We start from the raw sequence: 11,956 nt of genomic DNA, 5'->3' as shown, positions 1-11,956 counted from the left end.
ATAGTCACTCATGCCCTGGTCACTCACAGCTTGACTACTGCAATACACTCTACATGGGGCTGCCCTTGAAGACCATCCAGAAGCTTCAACTGGTCCAGAATGCAGTGGCACAAGCAGTGAAGGGCATGCCTCGGTATGGTCATGTAATACCTCTGCTTTGGAAGCTGACTGATTCCCAGTTTGCTTCCAGGTATGATTCAGGGTACTGGTTGTTACCTATAAAGCCCTACATGGCATAGGGCCTGGTTACTTGAAGGACCAGCTATCTCACATAGTATCTGCCTGGTCAATTCAATATGGCATGGTTGGTGTGCTCCAGATGCCTTCAAATAAGCAATGCCATCTATCAGGACCCTGGAAGTGCTCCTTCTCTGTTGTAGTACCTGCCCTATAGAATGAGGTTCCACTGAGATCCAAATGGCCCCACTCTGCTGGTGTTTTGAAGGGGCCTAAAGACCTGGCTCTTCACCCAGGTGAGGATAACCTCCTTTTAACCTAAGTTTTCCTTAGTTCCTATCCAGTTTGTTTTTCTGCCATCTCTACCCATTTTTTGTTTCTTGTTTTTATTGTCTTGTTTTCACATTTTAAATAATTTTTAGACTGCCCAGAGGTAAATAAATTTAATAAAAAAATATATTTAGTTTTGTCTTGGGTCTGAACATGTCCTTCAGGGCAGCTGAATAGTTTCTAAATTCTAGCTCTTCCTAGCAGCAGTTATGACTCAAGTATTTGGGCTCAGTAGACTGCAGTTAGTCAATACTGTATATGTTTATTATATATGCCCAATGACAGTTGTACAATTTGCCTCTATTTAAATGATGGTGTATAAAGAAGGAAGCAAAATGCTTTTATTATTTTATACCTACCAACTAGATAGGTCTAAACCTTTATTAAAAACTTAATATTTATTGCTGAGGTAATATATTGTAGCTTTCCCCAGTCTGGTGCCTTCCAGATGTGTTTGAACTATAATTGTCAGAATTCTCAGCCACCCAGAAATCCCAGCCAAGTTGAAGGCAGCAATAATATCAAACACATAATACTGAAGATGAACCTCACACACTGCATAATTTATGTACTTCACTGAGCTCGGTAAGCTGTGTTCCTTGTGGTATATTCCAGCTAATAACCTAAAAGTTCTATTGTAGTAACTGAATTATTTGTTCAAGTTAGCCTAGTGTGTACTACTTCGTACAATTCTTCTGCAGAAGAACCCACATCTGATTATCCCAAGTTTTCCCCACTGCAACAGCATAATATTGTCATTCTGTTGCCACTGTATCGTATAAACTAATACACAGAGAGAGAGAGATAGAAACGTGCCACTAGATTCTGATTGACCTTCTGCCTAGCTCAGCACTAATGCACTGAAACTGCTGCCCAAAAAACTCAGGCACCCAAGTTGGCATGGAGCTGGAAAGAACCTAGTTCCTGAATTCAACACCTTTGCAAAGTGGCTTTTCACCCCACTATGAACCACAAGTACTTCAGGCAAAGCGAAAGGCATTTTAGTAAAGGGGGGGGTCAAGTCTTTATGTACAGAAACAAATGATACATTCAATATATGTGATGTGTCAGAAAGCAACAAATCAACAAAAGACATTGATTAGACATAAGAAAAGACAGACACCCTTAAACTATGTTGCATCTCCTCCTTTTCCAGCAGGGCTTTTTCTTTAACACTTGCAACACTCAAGGACTTCAGAATACAGCCCTATTGTTTGATTGATGGTCCCTAAAAGGGCTAGTTTTGCACATCAAAGGAAATGGTTTTGGCTCAAAGGAAAAACACGGTTTCCCAGACATCAAAAGGAGGCCCGGATGCCATGCTAAAATGCTAGTATCACCTTTATTAAAATGCTAATAATAAAGCCTAAAATTCCAGGTAATAAAACATCACTTTTTGTAGTACTTTTGAATTCTTTTTCCCCACCCTAGCAATTAGCAGCTTTGGGTCTTTTCACATTAAGAATTTTTAATAAGGATGCTTACTAAAATATTCTAGATAAAACGGTTTATTGAAGAAATCTGAACCAATCTTAATAAATGTATGTTGAAGTATTGGGAGGAGGGGAAACCAGACGTTAACAGGTATGAGGGTTGGTTCCGATCTAATTTGATTCAGATCAACCCAACGCGATGATTCGAAGCTATTCTCAAAATCCAGTAAAATTTTTAACACGATTTAGTCTACCTGAATCGTCCAATCGGTTTGGAGCCACGCAGCTGATTCGACTTCCGATTCTATTCAAAGGTTTGTCTTAACTCTCCAAATTATATCTTTGCACAGCTTAACTTTGTACATATCACGCATGTTAAATAGACGCTTTCTACTTTTTTTTCGTCCTTTCAATATATATACTGTATCAGAATGTTATTTGCGTATCAGCAGCAAAGAACAGGTTTTCTTCAGCAAGTATGCGCAGAGGTTTCTTCCAACACACTACACACCCCGCCGGCCTTTTTCGGTGGCGGTGGGGGGTATTTTTATTTTTTTATTTCCCCCCCCCCGCCCTTTTTGTCTTCGGCTCTCACCTGAGGCAAAGAGAACTGCGCGCGAACGTGGAGACGTTAATTTTTACCACGCACGCGCTGGCCAACCAACCTTTCCATTGTAACGTGAGCGCGTTCATTCGCCCGGGACGGGGTGGGGGGAGGCAGAGACACAGCGGGCAAAACAAGAGATGACGAGGGACTCCTAAGTCCTTTAACTGGTGCTCATGGTAGGTCTCGCGCCTACGCGCGCGCAGGAAACGGATAGGGTGGGGGATAGGAGAAGAGAGAGAGAGATCCCTGAAAAAGGAAGCCGAGGAAAGCCGCGCGCTCTCGCGCGAGAACTTCTAGGCAGGCGCATTCGTCGTCTTCCTCAGGACTAGCCAGCGAACGACGCTTAAGGAAAAGCGAGTGGGGGGCGGACGTAATCGCGAGGTTGACTGTCTGACTGACTTGGTTGGCTGCGGCGAGGGCCACGTAGCGCTGCGGCGGCGGCGGCAGCGCCGGGGAGGGCGAGCGAAGGATAGGCAGAACCGCGGTGGAGGTAGCTGCAAAGGGGCCAAGGCCTGGTCCTAAAAACAGGCGGCGGCGGGGGCTGAAGCCAGGGGAGGGCAGGAAGGAAGGAGGGCCCTGGCCGCCCTCTCCCTTCCCCCTCCCCTCCCCCGCCTAAGCATGGATCGCGGCGGCGGCGGCGGCGATGGAGCGGTGGAGGCGACAACAGCGGACGATCCGGGCCTGGGTGAGTTCGTGCAAGGCAAGAGGCCCAGTTGGCAGAAGGGGCAGGACATGTTTTACTTGATGAGCCCCCGAACCTCATTTGTTTAATTCGTTGTATCTTCCACTTTTCCAGGAAGTGCAGTGGTACAGGTTTCGAGCACAAAAAAGTATGTTCCATCAAATGTATATCTGAGCATGTACAAAGTAACTGGTATTGATATGCTTTGGATAAAGTTAGCAAGATTTAGCCCAGAGGACATGGCTTTCAGGTAGGCATGGTCATCTTGAAACTGTTACGTGTGGAGCAGCATTTCTTACAACCATCCTTCACTGGAGATTATAGGTCTAATGGAGGCGATTATGAGCTTGGTTGTTTTGAAGACTTGAAGCTGAAGGTTATTTGAAACAAAATTTTGAAAAGTTGAGATAGAAGTTGGCTTGAGAGATAAATGTAGAAAAATATTTACATTGACACTTTAAAAATGGTTGGATTACACCACCTGAAATGTTTGGCATTGAAATATCTCAGATGAGAAAGCAATATCATGTGTACTTTGCATCCTTACATTAACAGATCCTTTTTGTTTTCTGAATTCCACCAGGAAGAATAGAAGTTCTTGGTGATTATACACAAGAAATATGATATATTTTTCTGACATATCATGTATGGTTTTCTTTTTCCAAGCTAGAGTCACTGTATTCTTATATGTTTATTCAAAAGTGATTCCCACTACATATGTACTTAATAAAGATTTGCTGTAGTTAAAATAGTATAAATAAAAGAAATCCCAACTTATTTCCCATGGTCATCCCCAATTCTGAAGTATACTGAAGGTGCCCAGATAGTATCAATAAATAAAATTTCAACCTGTGCATGGTTATAAAATACTTGACAGCATGTGGTTTTCATAAAATATGGCTGTGTATTAAGCTTTTGATTATACATCCTTATGAAATTTGAGTTCAGCCATTCTGTATAAGAATACTTATTCTTCAAATCCTTTGCTGTATGTTGGAAAACAGTATATATGTACTGTATCAGAATGTTATTTGCGTGTCAGTAGAATGATAACTGAGAGAAATTGAGAAATTTTATTTGGGAAGCAAACATTGGCAACTGAATTATCTGTTCCCCTGATGTTCTACTTGACAGTATACTATAACAAGTGAGTTGATCTTTTGGATGTTAGTGATTGTTGAATAAGAAGAGTACAGTATGGTGAAACCATACAGCTCCCCCCCCCCAAAAAAAAGTATGTGCAATTAGGAAACAAACCTGCACTATTTTTACAAGGATGGGTTTTGCAAAATACCTTTGAGATGGAGATGGGCGTGGGATATCCCACAGCAAGAACAAAATGGAGAGCATCAGTTGAAATGTGTGGAGCGAGGAAGATACTGGAAAACTTGAGCATGTGTATTGTGAATTAGTGGCATCAGATGTTAATGATGGCTGGCAATAAGTGATAGAGAAAACAGGGTAGTGGCTGATTTTATAGAGGTGCTTAACAACCTGGAAATCAACTCATCCAGAGTTATTCTTTTTTCCCTATTATCCTTATGCCTGATAAATAGTTACCTGGGTAATATACTTGCAATTATATACTGGGTAATATACTTACAATTCAGGTTTTGTTTCAGTGTACAACAACTTTATGGAACAAGGCAGTTTATAAATGCATAATTTACCTCATTAGAAAAAAGTAGTTTCTGGTTTACGTTGAGATATGTATATATTGCTTATAGATGCAGTTCAAGGTGCTGGTTGTCATCTTTAAAACCTCCAGGGCTCTGGACCTGGGTATATTTGGGATTGCCTAGTTCTGATTATATCTGCCCATCCAATGAGATAGGGAACACTGCCAACAGAGTTCATGAACGCAAGTTTTTTAGTTGCTCCCCCTCCCCCATCTCTAGAATAGCATTCACACTGCTGATTTTAGGGAGGCTGTTAAAAACTTGCTATTCCATCAGGCCTTGGGGATGGATATGTTATGACTTTGTTTCCTTTTGGAGTAGGGTTGTGTTTGTTGTTGATGAATGGTATAGTTACTTGGTCAATAAATAATGGATGATTTTGTGGCTTCTTTTTTCTCTATGTATTGTTTTAATCTTATTTGCAAAGGAGGGAATGTAAGCCACACAGAGTCAATAACAACTGGAGGAGCATATCAGCCTAATAAATAAAATAAAATAATAAATAAATGGGTGGGTAGGTGGGTAAAAATATATTCAGGTCAATGAGTTTATGAGTAACACCACTTCTAACAAGAGAAAGCTATTTATGTAAGTCATACTTGTATTCTGTAATATTAATAGGTGGCACCAGTGATACAAATGAAATTGCTATGCTGGTGGTATATATGTCATGTGCTGAAGAAATAAAAGACTTAAAGGAAAACATTAGGGTAGTTGCACCATGATTTGCATTACATGGTTAAGGAAAGCAAGGATAGTTTCTTGTACCAGAAGGCTTAACAAAAATAATTCCAAGATACAGATGTTAGCCAGATGCACTGAAACTTTGAGATGGTACAATCAGTGGGAAGTGTGTATTTCCCAGCAAACTGTCCCAGATAAGAACAGGGACTTGCTGTAATACTCTGTGTTGATTTGGGGGCACATTTGTTCTTTCAATTTTAACATAATGTTTGGAATGTTTTCTACAGTGATGTAGAAGGATGCTTTAACTGATTTGAAATTAATCTAGACTTGGGAGACACACTTTCATTCTGCACTCTAGATAATTTAGGAGTTGCTTTAAATATTACTATTTTATTGCTTTCTATTATGGAATATGCTAGATAGCTTGTGGTGTGAGTGAATGATGGGACAATTTTTGGATAATTACTAAGCCTGTGCCTTACTTCAAATGCAATTCCAAAAAGGTGTTTTGGAGCACGAATGTAGCACCTGCCTTCTTTGGTTGCCATGTGATCCCATGTGTCTGCCTTAAAAAGTTGCAGACATGCTATGTTCGTGCTCCTGCATCCTCCAAAGCACTTTTTTGGAATCAAATCAGAAATGCCACGCAGCTCTAATAGTGAAAAGCCTTCTTCTACTGTATTATTAGGAGTGCAAACAATATTTACAGATATTCACAGAGTAGCAAATTGTTTGGTATACAGGCCTAGGATTATTTAGGACAAGATTCTGTACCATTTTCTTCCCATGAATGTTTTGGAGTGCCAAAAGTTAATGTTACAGTGATTATGTTTTTTTAGATAAAATATTCCTTTAAAGCTACTTTAGCATTGTTTGTATTTCATTAGAATTTCTGTTTAATATGAAAAACACGATTGGTTTAAAAAGAGGATACAGTGAATACAAATTTATTTGCTTGGACTGCCCATGTCAGTCCTCTTCCACTTTGACCACCCCGTCTTCCCCAAATTACAGCAATTGAATAATGGAATAGATTCATTTGTTACTATATCCTGACTTCTTATCATAGCAGGGACTATAGAATCCCATATGAAATCAATATATGCTGCATTATTATGAACTCATCTTGTATATGGGCTGCATCCTGCATGGAGGATAATAGTAAAGTACCTCATAAAGTGTTCATTTCAAGATACAGTTACATCTACAAATATTTTATTGATTTCAACTCTGAATTGTGTCATGTCCCTCAGGCATTTGGATTAAGAAGCTAAACCATCCCTGTTGGTGGATCTGCCTCTTTTTTCCTTTATTGATTAAACATGGGGTGATTTTTAGACTGGGGAGTATATTACATTATTGTTACTATTTTGGATGTTTTATTTTTGTATGTCAGCCCTTCACTCTCTTATAATATGTTGTTGGGGGATTTTTGTTTGTTTGTTTTGGCTTTGACCCTCTTTGTGTCACCAGAGTCACTGTTGTGAAATGGACAGCTATTTAAAATGGTTAAATAAATACATTTTTAAAACTCTCATTGTCCTAATGTAGAGGTACATTATATCACTTCCTTCTTTAATCATAGATTCCAGTTCAGCTAGTCTTTTTAACACACATGGAATAATAAACAATTATTACTATTACTATTATTATGGGATTTCTGAATATAAACTATCAGTCTTGGCACATAACACACCAAACTTAACTGTGGTTGAGAAGAGGAAAGTGTGGATAACTGATGTGGCAATACCAGGGGATAGTAGAATAGAAGATAAAGAAGTGGAGAAGATCACAAAGTATCAAGATCTGAAAATCAAAGTGGAAAGATTATGGCATAAACCAGCTGTGGTGGTCTCAGTGGTTATCCACACACTGGGTGCCATACCAAAAAACCTTGGACGGTGCTTAGAAAATCTGCATGTTAACAAAATTTCCATCTGTCAATTACAAAAGGAGCCATGCTCCCAGGTCAAACGTTCCCAGAACATCTGATCAGATTTGCATGCATGAATGAAGTCAATATGTGTCGGGACTTGCAGGTCCGTAAAAGTGGGAGGGGGACATGCCAGGAGTGTGAAAGCATCTTGTTTGGACTATCTCTGGCATCCACAGTCAAGCTGCCGAGCTGTTGGAGACATCTGCACAGAACTGAACGAGCTGGCACGAAAAGGGGGGCTGCATACTGACGAAGGGGGAGGGGGTTGAGTTCATTGGGCTGTTCAACTTGGAGAAAGCGTGGGAACCTTTATTCACAACTTTTTCACTGTACTGTATATTACACTCCATTAAAGAGATTTCTACTTTAGCTATGTATGAATCGAATTTAATGGCAGCTGGTTTGCCTGTCATCCAACAAGCTTCGGCTTGTCATCCAACAAGCTTCGGCTTGGCGTGTCATCCAACAAGCTTGGTTAACACCTTCTTGACCTGTCTAATGTGTTCTTGCTCATTTTGTGAGTAGATTAAGATATCAGCCAAATACACTAAGACCCCTTTGTACAGATGTTCATCTGGGATTTCATTTATAAATTGCATGAACACTCCAGGACGCCCTGACAATCTGAATGGCATGACTTTGTACTAGAACGATCCCAAAGGGCAATTGAAAGCAGTCTTCCACTCATCCCCTTCCCAAATGCAAATTCAAAAATACGCTTCTCTTAAGTCTAATTTGGCAAAGATCCTTCCCTTGGAGAGGTGCGCAAGCATGTCCTTCATCAATGGGAGAGGATATTGATTTGTGGTGGAAATAGCATTTAATCCTCTGTAATCTGTGCATAATCTTAGTGAGCCATCTTTCTTGGTGCGAAATAAGACAGGTGCAGCCATTGGTGAATTGGCAGGCTCAATAAAACCCTGTGCTAGGTTTTTGTCAATAAATTCTCTAAGAACTTCCTTTTCCCTTTGGGACATTGCATACATTTTGGGTTTAGGAAGTTTGGCATTCGGATCAATTTCAGTTGCATAGTCCATCCATCCTTCTGTGTGGGGTAATTGGTCTGACTCTTTTCCATCAAATATATCTTCGAATTCTTTGTATTGGCTTGGAATTAATGGATTGGGGTCAGTGGGAGGGGAGGCTCTCTCTTTGATCATTATGCCTGTAAATTCGCTTTTCAGGGTCAGAGTCTCTCAGGGTAATCCTGGATAAAATCCATCCTTGAATTGCAAGCTCCCCACTTCCCAATCTACATGGGGTTTTCGGCTCTGTAACCATGGCAACCCTAAAATCATGACATAATTGGCGATAAGCACCACAATGAACTGTAAAGTTTCTGTATGGCTGCCTATCCGCATGGCTACAGTTTCTGTGTAATATTCCACTGGACCCCTGTGGGCTTCTGATCCATCCAATTAGGTAAATACTATGGGTTGCTTTAACTTCCTTACCTTTATGTCTGTCCTGTTCAGACCATGCACCAAACCAGTTCTCAATAAAACTCTTTATTAAGAACTATTTACAATCAATGTGTCCTTAGAATAATGAGACTGGAATAATCAAGATTAAGCAATGAAGCAAGACCACTCTAGGTATTAGCTGGAAGAAGGCTGGAACCACTGGAACGAGTATTGGAGACAGCAGGTCTCGAGCTGAAATCAATCTGGAATAACACGACAGCGGAAGACTGGCTTAAGGAATCTGGAGGCAAGGCTACGATCAACAAACAGGAATACACTGAATCTCGGGCACGGAACTCAAACTCAGAACAAGGCTGGACTTGGCTGGAATCACCAGACTAGACTGGATCTCTGCAGAAGATGAGCTGGAACAATGCTTGGAACTTGGCACTGGGATGGACTTGGCTGGAAGCCCCAGACTAAGCTGGATTCGCTGGGTGGGAGACCTGAAACAAGGCTTGGGACTCTGAATTCGGCTTGACTCGGCTGGAAGCCTCAGACTGGGCTGGGTTCTCTGGGCAAGAGACTGCAAACAAGGCTTGAAACTCGGAATACTGCTTGACTCGGCTGGAAGCCCTGGACTAGGCTGAATTCACTGGAACAGAGATTTGGAACAAGGCTTGGTACGCGGAATACTGCTGGACTTGACTGGAAGCCCTGGACTGGGCTGGAATTGCTGGGCAGGAGGCATGGAACAAGGCTTGGAACTCGGACTACTGCTTGACTCAGCTGGAAGCCCCAGACTAGGCTGATTTCGCTGGGCAGGAGACTTGGAACGTGACTTGGAATAATGCTGGACTTGGCTGGAAGCTCCGGACTAGGCTGGATTTGCTGGACAGGAGACTTGGAACAAGGCGGGTAACTCGAAACTCAGCTGGACTTGGCTGGAGGCACCGTGTGTACCACAAACTCAAATCCTGAGCAAGGTGAGCAACAACCTCCAAATTCTTCAGGGGTGTGTGAAGAGCAGTTACAATAAGCTGCTAACGGGCGATGCCACAGAAAACCCTCCGCTCAGTTGCGCGGCTGAGATGAACAGGAACTCTCAAGGCTAGATGCTAGGTGCTGGCTGCCAGGCTCGGGCAACGCCAATTCCTCAGGTGCAGTGGGTGCGAAAATTCCTCTCTCAGAAGTCAAGCTGGGGGCTGCTTCCTCTTCAAGTTCAGATGCCGCTTCTGAAGCTGGTAAGGAGTCTTCTTCTACGCTGCAGGTCCTGAGGAGCGGTTGTCTCCGGCAGTACACTGCCTGCGCTGCTGCCTTTTATCCTGTTCCTTGGTGCGCTTGGACTCTCTTGCAGCCAATTGGGCTGCCTTTTCCTCCGCACACTTTTCAGCTCGTCTCTGGTGCGTACTGATTGGCGTTTTCAAATCCCCCTCCCGATCTCGCGCAATCAGCGTCGTGGATTCTTCCTGCTCTGCTGAGTTGTGCTGGAGTTTCATTTCTCCAACTCCAGCATGATAAGTTTCTAATTCCTCCTCTGACTCAGAAAGAGAAACCAAATCCAAGTCAGAGGCAGGCCTAGTCCTGACAATGTCTAGCCCCGTTACTATGACAGGATGAATTAAACATCTTATGCACCCCGAGTCTAACATGGCCGTTAAGTCAGCCTTGTGGTTAGTTCTTAAGTTCTTTAACTGAACCCCCACCAACAACGTTGGGCAGTCATCACTTACAGTGGGTCTTCGCTCCCATCATCCCCTGCCTGCCTGTCGGCGCATTTCAGAGCAGCTGTGCCTCGTTTCCTGCCGGCTGGGGGTTTTCATCTTTAGAATCCCTTCCAGAATCCTCCAAAAACAGCAAGGACTTCTCTTTACGGGCAGTCGCACTAACCGCAGTGCTCTTGCGCTTGACAGGTGGGTATTTCGCCACTTTAGTCCCGGGCTTGGTGGTTGTGGCCGATCCCAAATAAGGGCAGTCTGAGGGTTGATGTCCATCCTTTCCACACTTGAAGCATAGCCCCTTCTTTACTTGCCGTTCTCTCTCTTCATCCCACGGCCATTGGGTATAACACTGCTTGGATTTGCACATATACTACACCAATCCATTACAATATCTTAGGTTCTTGAGAAGAACTTGATGCGCATGAAGGCCAATACCAGCTAAAGAACTGGCAGCTGTGATTTCATGTTGTTGTGTATATAATAATAATTGTAATTCCAAATTTCTTTGTGATTCAAGCTTCATAGGCATAGTTTAAATGCAGTTTTCATGGATAATGTAAATTAATTATATTTCCAGTATTCAAAGAGTAGACTGTGTAAGGAATTGCATTGTATGCTTTGGTGAATTAATTTTTCTTGCCATTGTTTCACTCATTTTCTTCTTCCCCAGAATCCTTTCATTTTACATTTTCTGCACATGCATTTGGAAATGTGCAAAATTCTGTGTTTTCTTCATTTGTACCTTTCCATGAATATGCCTAAATTGTCAAATAAGTCTTTTCTGTGAGTTAAAGATATTTGGGAAAAGACATTAAATGTTTGTGTCATCTTATAAATGACACAATAAAATAATGTATTATCTGTTATAGTTAGCATCCTTCTGAATACAAATTATTGTGGAAAGTATGATCCAGAAGATGCCATCCTGTATTCCACTAGGTTCTTCTCTAAAGGGCGGCTTTTATCTTTATTTTGTCTTGCAGTGACCAAAACGCTGCATTGAGTTCAAATCTCAGATTATAATATGTACCTTTCTCTTAATCAAACAGCATGGATATTTTTTGCTACATCATTTATTTTTTTCCGTAAATATCTGGAGTTCCCTTGCAACTTTGAATGGTGGAAAATCTAATGAGCCCTATGGCCTTTGGGATCCCATCGAAATGTTGATAATATGGGCCTCACTTTTATAAATGTAATTTGCTTTTCTCGTTAATACTGTAAGGTTAGCTGATGAGATTCAGGATAAAATGCATTCCCCATAAGAATGAAACTGGTAACCTGGTGCCTCCTGGTGGTCA

The 11,956-nt window shown here is 41.7% G+C and overlaps 1 protein-coding gene across 1 annotated transcript in view; it reads left to right on the top strand.

Moving 5' to 3' along the window:
• The first annotated feature begins 2,810 nt into the window (after positions 1-2,810).
• ZNF652 (zinc finger protein 652) overlaps positions 2,811-11,956 on the top strand; it is a 39,303-nt gene continuing 30,157 nt past the window's right edge. The window contains exon 1 of the mRNA XM_063300836.1: positions 2,811-3,232. The gene's annotated coding sequence lies outside the window, so the exon portion shown is untranslated. The remainder of the gene's footprint in view (positions 3,233-11,956) is intronic.

Source organism: Candoia aspera, chromosome 4 (assembly GCF_035149785.1).
Source record: "Candoia aspera isolate rCanAsp1 chromosome 4, rCanAsp1.hap2, whole genome shotgun sequence".
NCBI classification, from domain to species: Eukaryota; Metazoa; Chordata; class Lepidosauria; order Squamata; family Boidae; genus Candoia; species Candoia aspera.
This window is presented reverse-complemented; position numbering and strand designations above follow the sequence as displayed.